The 11,342-nt window shown below is 42.2% G+C and overlaps 1 long non-coding RNA gene across 2 annotated transcripts in view; it reads left to right on the top strand.

Moving 5' to 3' along the window:
• LOC123833635 (uncharacterized) overlaps positions 1-11,342 on the top strand; it is a 36,586-nt gene that overhangs the window by 4,564 nt on the left and 20,680 nt on the right. The window lies entirely within an intron of this gene.

Raw genomic sequence — 11,342 nt, 5'->3', positions numbered from 1 at the left:
CTGGAAAGGGAGATTTGCTGGTCACATAAAAAAACTCCATGGATGAAACTCGGTGTGGTGACCTCCGATCCTCAAATGACAAGGTCATGAATGGTTTGCTGTCTCCTACTCACCTCGGGTCTCCTCTCTGTTGGCCTCATTCTCATGCAGGCTGTCCTGGTGAGGCGGCAGAATGACTGATGGCCCCAAACACACCCCTGCAGTTTATCAGCCAGCCTGGAAGAGGTGTTTCTCTCCTCCCAGAGTCTCCTTGGCCCAGATTGGCCAGTGTGCTTATTCCAGGACCCATACCTGTTGCCAGGGGCATGGAACAGACTGATAGGTCATGCCTCATCATGTTTCCACCCATTGAGCCAGGTGGCCTCTGTCCGTCTGGAGGGGAAAGGGACAGCCCTGAAAGCTGGGAAGGTGGTCCTCCTATGGCCCTTGTTCACTTGTCCTTTCCGTCTGTGGGTGCCTACCTCTTGCTCTTCCACCACTGGACTCTTTATCATTTAGGGCTCAGGTTAAATATCACCTCTTCAGAGAAGAGGGCACTGACCACCTTTCAGAAAGGAAGTTCTATTTGTATTTTTTAATACGCCATCTTGTTTATTTCCTTCAGAGCCTGTTTGTTCTACTTCTCTTCCTCCCCCTCCTGATCTATCTTTCCCCACCTTCTCCTCCACCTCCTCCTCCTTTCTTTAAACCAATGAGCTGGTTTCCTGTCACTTGTATATAAAATAATCATATTTGCGATCGGTGGAAAAGTACTGGCAATTTATTATCAATAAGTATGCAATCTTTTTTTTTTTTAAATAACATGAAACATAAATAAAATTGGAAAAAAGTACTAGGTTGAAAGAATGTGTTTGCTAAGACTAGAAATATGTTTACAAGGACATCATCACATCCTATTCCCATGAGTTCTTGGGAGAGTACAAGTTCCATATGAATTAAATAATGTAACTTGTATCTTTAAATGGTCCAAATTTTGATGATAGACTTTCTCAAGTGTATTATTCCCTGCCTTTTGAGACAGAATATCATGAAGATAATTTTACCTGAGCTTGATGGCACAGGGTCATCTGTAAGGTCCTTATTTCACTGAGCTGTAAGACAGCGGTGCCCTTGGGGGCTTCAGAGCTAGAATGGGGGTTGTGGTCCCCGTATTAAGGGCCCTAGAGACAGTGCTCTTACCCTGTCCTCTTTCCTCCCCAACCCCTTCCAGTGTGTTGCTGCAGCCCTACCATGGGTTTGGGAGAACTGCTAACCCAGTCAAATCATTGACAGTTAATAGAATTGTGTCTTGTATGGGGGAGATGCGCCACGGATGAAGATCAGGGCATTCTTACATGCAGTGCATCATCTTTCCGGCTTTCACTGTGGCTGTGCAGAGACTGTTTTCTCCTACTTTCCTATTTCCCACCGGTCTTTAGCTAACAGAAGTTGCCAATTTGTGACTTGGTTAAAGACATTTTACTGTGATTAGAAACCCAGGCCAGACTGGGATCACGGGCTTCTGGGTTCCTACACCTCTCACAGGCCGTTCTTCTCTCCACACTTTGCAAGAGTTTCACTAAATTAGTTCAGCTCAGACGATGACAGTGGTCAGCGAATTCTTCTCTAAGGAACCAGGTAGTGAATCCCACAGGCTTTGTGGGCCAACAGGAAAAATCAAGGATATGATATTGGTACGTGAATGAGAAGGGAAAAAACAAATTTCCATGGATTTTACATGAATGAGTTTCAAGGTATAAATAATGATAATCAAGTATAATTTTTGCAACACAGTTTTACTCATGGGAAGAATGAAATCCCTTTTTGGGAGGGAATAACAATTTTGCTTAATTGGGATTCAAAGTTAGTGTTCTTTAGCATCAAATTCATTATAAATAGTCATCTGTAAAAGCCATCTTAGCTTACAGGCTATTTGGGAACAGGTAGTGGGCCAGATTTGGGCCACAGTTTCCCGACCCCTGGACTATGGCATAAACTGATCATTGTCCCTCAATATCTGTTGTCTCTTCTTCCTTTTAGTAATATAATGTTCTGAACTTTAGCTCAGCTCCTAGCCACACTGCTGGCTTCCTTTCTTTCCAGCCTTCCTTGCGACTCAGTGGGACCAGGTCATTCCATTCCGGATAATCAGATGTGAGTAGCCCTCCATTCCTTGGAAGGAGTAGATGCCCTGATGACTATGGCAGAGCTGCTCCACCAGCCTCTGGACTGCTGTGTGGACAAGATAGAAACTTATTTCAAGTCTATATTTTGAGATCGTACAGTTTAGTTATACTCTCAGATACTATATACTGTATGCTCTACAATTCAAAGGAAGACATGTTCTCTCTTTCTCTTCCATGTCCTCCTGTTTTTCCTTCTTCATTCTTTTCTTCAATGACATTACTTGAGGATTTTCACCCTCTCCTCCTGGCCTTCCTACTCAAATCATCTAAATCAATGAGTTTTTTTCTCTTTTTTTTTTTTCCTGCTTAAGCAAAAAACAAATTAAATTCCCCTTTGTAGCTTAGATGAGAATCATTGAATAGAATTTAAAAGCTATGTAAGGATTTTGTGTGTTTCCAAGATGAAGCTCATGAGATGGAGTTGCTCTTTTGTAATAGCAAGAAGCGAAACAAACTTGGCAAATGTAATCTTACCTCGGTTAGCGAAACCTGCAGGCAGATTTTATCTGTTTATAGGGATTGTTATAAAAGGCTGGATAACAGCCTTGACTGTTTCTTTGGTTGTCAGCTGAACTTTAATCACATCCAGTTTGAGATGAGGAACTGCTGAGCATAGTGTGTTACACACAAACACACACACACACGCACGCACACTGCACAAAATTGACAATCATAGAAGAGGTGTTGAAACTCTTACAAACACGTGGTCTGTGGGCTGTGATTCACTGCAAGAAAAGAGGGCTAGAAATGCATTATTTCTCATCCTTTTACAAGGCTATGGGGTATGTGATTTGTTCTTGGACAAGTACTTTCAGCTTTCTGAGTCTCAGTTTCCTCATCTAGATGATGGGGCTAAAAGTGCCCATTGCAGAGGGCTGAGGTGAAGGCTGAGAGAAAATGTAAAATACATGTCTTTCCACACTGGACGGTTGTTGTTATTTTCTCTCCAGTTGTGTTTATACCACATGTTTTCTTTGAAGCCAGAGTTGTCTTTTCTCCATAAAAAAGCAATTCTTATTAGCCAGCATATCCTAGTGGCTGTAAAGCCCAACCTGCTTTTGGTCTCAGTGATTGAAATGGTTTGAGATGTCAAACTTGGATTTTCTTATCTTTTCAATACAGTTTCTTGAGGAAAAAGGACAGTAGTTGTTTTTCTTGTAAATCAAAAGTGCTAATAGAACAACCTTCTCTGGGTTTGCAGATTTTTGTGCAGGACCCACACAAGTTCCGTCCCATATACCAGGCTCTCTAGCATGATTAAGATCATGGTTGCTGGAGACAGACTGGTTTGAATACAATGTCCTCCACTTGGAGCCTTGTCACTTGGGGCAAGATACCTAACCTCTGTTTGCCTCTTTTTCCTTGTGTGTAAAATGTCAGTAAATGATATTCCTTACATCACACAGTGTGGGGGTCACTGAGTCAGTATATATCAAAGCATCTATGCCTGCCATGGACTGATATTCAGCAAATGTTAGCTTCTACTCTGCCATGGAGGCTGATGTTTTTTTGTTTTTTTGTTTTTTGTTTTTTTCTTGGATGGGCCTTCCATTCTAGCAATGGGCAGTTCCAGCCAGCTCACTACTTTTCTGGTCTTCTTCTTTCTGGTTCCGGACTGTTCCATTTATCTATTGCTGCATTAAACAAAACAAAACAAACAAACAAAAAAACAGCCCAAAATTGTGGCGGCAAACAAAAACCATTTTGTTGGGCTGGGCTACAGATTCTGTAGGTCAGGAATCTGGACAGGACGTAGCTGGGATGGCCTATGTTTTCTCTGCTCTGTGATGTCTGGGGTCTCAGCTGGGAAGAGTCCAGGGACCGGTGGTGATTCAATGGCCGAGGGCTAGGATCACTTGGAGTCTCCTTTGCTCACAAGTCTGGCGCCTGGGCTGTGTGACTCAAAAAGCTTGGCTCAGCTGGGACGACCATTAACCAAAGTGCCCACACATGGCCTTTCCACGTGGCTTGGGTTTCTCCCAGCATGGTGGCTTGTTTCTGAGAAGGAGCAACCCCAGAGCAAATGTTCAGGAAAAAAAAAAAAAAAAAAAACAAACCCAGACAGAAACAGCATGGCTCTTTGTGACCTGGCCTCAGAAGTCAGAAAGTGTTACTTCTGCTACTCGGCTGATCTAGCAATCCCAGGTTTTCTCTGATTCCAGGGAAGGGGGCATGGATGCCACTCTGGATGCAGGTGCCAAGGATCTGAGGTCTTGTTTTCTTTTTTAAAACTTTCCTCCTATAAGTTTGGCTCTGTTTGGAACTTGTTACTCAAGTTCTGGTGAGTGGTCCCTAGTCTTCCCTGGTTGCTGTGTCCCCTTGACTAATCCCAACCCGTAGGATTTGGGCTCTAGAACATCCCTCTGGCAACCTTCACTTGGTCCCTCCATAGCTCAGACAGCGTTTCCTGTTCCTGCTCACTACCCAACCCTGCCTCCCTCCTCCTTTCTTTGCTCCAGCTCATCTACCTACAGAATACTCACTGAGTGGAATAATTTTTTTGGAATGCTAGCCAAACTTTCCCTCAATACTATAACTTCCTCCTTAGTCTACCCACAACTTGCTGAAGCTCAACGGTTCCATGCTTAGGGACTCAGAAAAGGAATGTTTCTTCAGAAAGGGGAGAGCCGAGGAGGCTCTTCATAGGAAAATAGAAAAGAGTATCACTGCATAGGACAAATATTTGGATATAAAGATTCTCTGGTTAGGGGGTCAGAGGGAGAGTAATGAGAGTAGAGGTATGGGTAGTAGCAGTAAGACAGGTCCTGTGCATTGTTACTTTGGTGAAGGGCTATGGAGACGGCAAAAATCACAAGTAGTTTTATGGGATCCAAGAGCAGAGAGGACATGAAAGTCTTCTCAGGTGAGCTCCTGGAGAAGAAGCAGTGTTCTGGAGGAAAACATGATGATTGCAGTATTGAGGTGGGATGGGACCTTAGACAGCATCACCCACTAGAAAGACGTGGAACTGAAGAAGGAAACAACCAATCAGGGAAGGACCTTGCAGAGGAGGATGAGAAAAGACTCATCACTCACCCACATGAGACCATCGCCAAGGACCAGAGAGAATACCATGGAGGACATGGTGCTTTGCTTCACCCAGAGCCTCTTTTCTTTTTTTTTCTTTTTTTTTTTTTTCTTTTTTTTCTTTTTTACTTTTTTTTTTTTATTCTTATGTTAATCCCCATACATTACAACATTAGTTTTAGATGAAGTGTTCCATGATTCATTGTCTGTGCACAACACCCAGTGCTCCATGCAGAATGTGCCCTCCTCAATACCCACCACCAGGCTAACCCATCCTCCCACCCCCCTCCCCTCTAGAACCCTGTTTGTTTTTCAGAGTCCATCGTCTCTCATGGTTCGTCTACCCCTCCGATTTCCCCCGCTTCATTCTTCCCCTCCCGCTACCTTCTTCTTCTTTTTTTTTGTTTCTTAACATATATTGCATTATTTGTTTCAGAGGTACAGATCTGAGATTCAACAGTCTTGCACAATTCACAGCGCTTACCAGAGCACATGCCCTCCCCAGTGTCTATCACCCAGTCCCCCCATCCCTCCCACCCCACCCCCCACTCCAACAACACTCAGTTTGTTTCCTGCGATTAAGAATTCCTCATATCAGTGAGATCATATGATACATGTCTTTCTCTGTTTGACTTATTTCACTCAACATAATACCCTCCAGTTCCATCCACGTCGTTGCAAATCAGAGCCTCTTTTCTATATTCTCAGGAAACTTAGACAAAACCCCATTGGGGGCGCCTGGGTGGCTCAGTTGGTTAAGCGACTGCCTTCGGCTCAGGTCATGATCCTGGAGTCCCGGGATCGAGTCCCGCATCGGGCTCCCTGCTCGGCTGGGGGTCTGCTTCTCCCTCTGACCCTCCTCCTTCTCATGCTCTCTGTCTCTCATTCTCTCTCTTGCAAATAAATAAAATCTTAAAAAAAAAAAACATCGGAAAAGGAAGGGAACCCACAAATGACAAAGATTAATCTTCCACCTCCTTAATAGGAAGTGGTAGTTTCAAAGGAGAAATTAAATCTAGTTTTAGAAAAATGAAACAAGTTCCCCTTTTTTGCACACCTAAAGATGTATACCACGATCCATGTTCACTAGATATATTCAGTGTTTCATATTGAGGTTTCTGGGGAGAGGTGGATATATGCAATAAAATTCTATATGACATTTTTTATAATCAATTCTTATTTCTTTTGCAGTTTTTTTTTTTTTAAGATTTTATTTATTTATTTGAGACAGAGAGAATGAGAGACAGAGAGCATGAGAGGGAGGAGGGTCAGAGGGAGAAGCAGACTCCCCGCCGAGCAGGGAGCCCGATGCGGGACTCGATCCCGGGACTCCAGGATCATGACCTGAGCCGAAGGCAGTCGCTTAACCAACTGAGCCACCCAGGCGCCCCTCTTTTGCAGTTTTATTATATATTGTGTTTCTATCAAATACATTGATAGAGACTTCGCTGTTGAGTAAATGGAAATTGTGAATGAAAGTTACCATTCATTCATTTAAACCTTTCTGAGCAACCACTACATGTCAAACATTGTTTTAAGTGGAGTTAACAGAGGTAAGAAGGCTCACATTGTAACAGCTCTAGAACAGATGTGATTTTTTGGTCTCATAGCTAGCTAGGTCTTAGGTTTTTAGCTAGACACATATAGATGTGGGGAATCTGATCAGTTAAAAAAACACACACATCCTTAGAGCTTCTTCCTCTGAACGCATAATAAGGATCCCCATAATTCCCCTCTTCTGTGTTTTGGTCAACAGAGTCAAGAGAAAGGCTGGAAACACACATACACACACATGCATCCCCACACAACATCTCTTTATTCAGTACTGGGATGTGTTGTCATTGCATGATATATTTAGACAAAAACCACTTACTTTATAATGATCTTTGTTCACATGAAATCTGCAGAAATAAATAGTATTACTGATTTCTTCTTTTGTTTGATGTCAGTGTGAGATATTTATTAAGAAAATTCGCTGGATGTAATGTCACCTTAATTATAGTATGAGAAGGCTTAATGAAGGCAGATTCCCCTTTATAGCTTTAGGCTTTAATGCCACTAGGCTCTTCTGTTTATTCCAATGAATTACATTCTGGCACCCACGATTTCATGTAACAAATGCATAACTAATGTGACATTCACACAAAACATCACATTAGTTCCATACGATCAGTTCTATTCCAGTGAACACCAAACCAAATCATGTTATTGTAATGTGAGTTGTGATTTAATACCCTAATTTGTAGGTAGTTTTGTCTGAACCTAGCATTATTTACACCACGCACGGTGGTTTCTAAGACATACTAGATGCACACTTTATCTGGCTTGGCTAACTCCCCTCCCCCAAGAGACACACCCCTAAATAATACATCAAATAGCCTGTTACTAAATGCATTCTCAACTATTTTCCTACCTGGTTCAAAATTACTGGGTGGCAGTAGTTGGCTGTTGCAATAACTCAAAAATTCCTGTAACGTAACATGCTTTGAAATTTGGAGAACTAAGAATTACAGAAGAATAGAGACTATCATTCAGCCCAGGAAAACTTACTAGTTACATAATATTATTTATAAAACAAGGTCAGGATTACTCTGTGAGCATAAGTCCATCTATTTTGAAATAAGGCATTATTTCTGCCTGTTGTCCTCTCCCTACAGTCATATGGTGAGCACACTTACATCCTTCAGGTTTCAGCTTGTTATCTCCTTTCTAAGAAGGCTTTCGACTACCCTATTTAACACAGCCCCCTCTGTATCGCTGACTGGCTCTCACATCACCCTGCGTGGCAGTATCTGGTACCTGTCTCTCTATCTGCTCTTTTTCCCTGGTAATAAATTAGTACACAATGTCCAGGCAGGCAGGGGACCACCTAGAATGAAAGCTACATGTTCCAGCTTCTCTTAAAGCCCCAGAATACATCTGGCTATTGGGAGAAACACTGAAACATCTTTAAGGGTTGGGGGGAGAGGTATAGTCCTCTTCTTGCCTTTGTCCTTCATATAGTTGCAACGGCTGAAATCCAAGCCACCATCATCCTGGACCATGAAATAGAAGCCATGTGTTTAGAATGGTGAACAACAAATCTATGTCCTTGATGAATTCATGAAGCTGCCTTACCCATTCTCTCTCTCTCTCCCTTTTTTTTTTTTTTTTTTTTTTAAGATGGGGAGAGAGAGGGGCGCCTGGGTGGTTCAGTCATTAAGCGTCTGCCTTCGGCTCGGGTCATGATCCCAGGGTTCTGGGATCGAGCCCCGTATCGGGCTCCTTGCTCAGCGGGAGGCCTGCTTCTCCCTTTCCCACTCCCCCTGCTTGTGTTCTCTCTCTCTCTCTCTCTCTCTCTATCAAATAAATAAATAAAATCTTAAAAAAAAAAAAAGATGGGGAGAGAGAGAGAGAGAGAGATAGGGAGACAGAAGCAGCAGAGGGGTAGGGAAAGAGAGACTCTCAACCGGGCTCCACGCCCAGCGCAGAGCCAGATGCGGAGCTCAATCTCACAACCCCAAGATCATGACCGGAGCCACAATCAAGAGTCTGACGCTTCACTGACTGAGCCACCCAGGCGCCCCAACTGCCTTACCCATTTTGAAGAGACTTCCTTAATGTGAAAGGAGAAATAAACTTTTGAGACCACAACCATTATTCAACACATAGAGCAACGTGTCCAGCATATTAACCTGAACCAACCAAAGAGAAGAGGCACGGATCAGTTGGAATGGATGCCAATGTCAAAAAATTGCTGTGGCTGAATCACAGCCTTGGTCTGAGCAAAATGATTTTGAATCTCCTGTCCCTTGCAGCTAAACCTAATTTGAAGTAATATACTCTACTTCTTTTTAACCCTTGTTTTAGTCTGTGATTATCTTTTCATTGTTTTACTGATTGATTATCTTCCCCTCCCCTTAATATCTAATCTCTGTGAGGGCAGAAAATGCCTCTGGGGTTTGCTGCTGGAACACAACTTCGTGGAACGTGGGAAAGAATGAATGAGCTAATTCTTTAATTTTTTTTATTGCGAGATACAATATTTTGGGAATTGCAGATCTGGAGGAGTGAAAAGAATTCTATTTGGAGGACTAGGGTTGGCAGTGCAATTGACAAAAGTTTTTTTTTTTTTCCTTCTGACTTGAAAAAAAAACTGATGAAATTAGTGGTAGATAAAAATTCATTTCTTGCTTCTAACAAGGAATCACAAACAATGGAGGACATATAAATAGAGTAGCAGCTTTATTAATAATACTTTCCTACTCCATTCGTGATCTTTTGATGACAACCCTACCGGAGGCACTCTTTATCAGGCACTAAAGCAATTTAGATGCTGTCACATGCCTTTCTTGATATATACGTATTAGACATAAAGCAGTTTTCTGTTCTTTAGCTTATTTTAGTATATAATTAAAACTCTGACTGTCTGCTACTAAGCAACGGAGCATGGCAGAGGTTGATCACATGCTATCACAAAGATAGAAAGAGGAAAAATAATAAAAATAATCATACCCATTCCTGTAATCAGCCTTCAGATCTTAATTATGTTTTAACTCCTTTGTTATGCCAAAGGCACTGCCTATTGGCATTTAAAGGACACTCACTTCTCTGCTTAAGTTCAATCTAGTTGTTTCATTTGGATCCTAGTCCATTTATGGAATCCTTCTGGGGGCATTTAAGGTCACAAAGGATGATAGGAAACTGAGATAGGAGTTGGGAGGTTTCGGTTCCATTCAGCCCCCAACCTGGCCAGGTGTGTGCAGGGAAGCAGCCAGATTCTAAACTCGAGGAAAGGGAGCCTGGGGTGGGGGGTGGCGTGCAAGGCTGGAGGCAGGGGGGAGGGAGGCATTGGTAGGCGAGCAAGTGTGTACATACCCAAAACAGCCCTCTGCCACCTTTCTGCCTGACTCAGGGGCTGACCTCTGAAGTTTCGATTGTATATTTCACTCTGCTTCCAAAGACGCCTTTTTCTTACACTCTTAACTTTTATGTGAATGGTAATTTCTGTAGAGTTGTGAAGCGCGCCAGTTTTGAAGAATATGTTCAGAGGGAATAGCTCTTGCTCTGTTCTGACCCCCACCTCCCTCAACTCTCCAAAAGACTTCCAAATACGAACGAATCCTATTCATTCACTCATTCACTCATTCATTCACTAGCGAATCACTTCTGGGCCCCTGTTTCAGGTCAGGCACTATTCTATGCGTTAGGGCTGTAATGGTGGGCAAAACTGACACCTGTCCCCTGGCAGAGCCCCATGCCATAGGAAAGACAGCCAATAAATAAGAGAAGCTTTTTTAAAAGGAATGAGGGCTTACGTTGTATTGAGCTCTCACTATGCCAAACACAGCATAGTCTCATGATGCAGTTTACTCTTCACATTACCCAACAAGAGCACAGCAGTGGTGCATGGGCATGAGATGCACTGCCTGAGCCTGATTCCCACTGCTGCCACTTCCTAGCTGTGTTATCTTTAGCGAGTTAATTAATCTTTACCTGCCTCAGTTTTCTTATCTGAAAAATGGGGGTTCTATTTTATGGGGCTATTGGGAGAATAATTATTTAATGTATTTTAGAACAGTGCTTGGCTGTTGTACATTGGCCCAGATATCTATTACAGATAGATAGATTGAAGCATAGAGTGATTAAACAACTTTCCCCAGTCTATTCAGATAATAAAAAGTGGGAACCAAAATTCCAACCTATGTCTCTTTGCCTCTATAGTGTGTGCCCATAGCACAGTTCTGCTTGGTTCTTCTGGCTAAATTTCCTCACTTCTTGGAGAATCAGTTTCTGCATCTGCAATCTGAGCATGATAATACCAAACCCCTCCCTTGCGGTGTGTCGTGAGATTCAGCTGTGAGAACGTACTTGAAAGTTCTTTGAAAACTGTAAAGCATCATGGAAAATACAAATTTATTACTATTATTGATTTGTGTTTTTACATTCAACACTTTAATTTGCCTGTGATGAGTCTCGTTTGTATATTTGTCAGATAAGACTTTCTGAAACTTTTCTGTTTATTATTTTAATTTTTTGTTTTTATTATGTTAATCACCATACATTACATCATTAATTTTTGATGTAGTGTTCCATGATTCATTGTTCTATGCAGAACGTGCCCTCTTTAATACCCATTTTTTTAAAAGATTTTATTTATTTGAAGTCGGG

This window comes from Mirounga angustirostris, unplaced genomic scaffold (genome assembly GCF_029215605.1).
Source record: "Mirounga angustirostris isolate CCGP_5_RB_7025 unplaced genomic scaffold, mMirAng1.0.hap1 SCAF_1, whole genome shotgun sequence".
Classification (NCBI taxonomy): Eukaryota; Metazoa; Chordata; class Mammalia; order Carnivora; family Phocidae; genus Mirounga; species Mirounga angustirostris.
The sequence above is the reverse complement of the archived record's forward strand: the minus strand, read 5'-3'. Positions and strand labels throughout refer to the sequence as shown.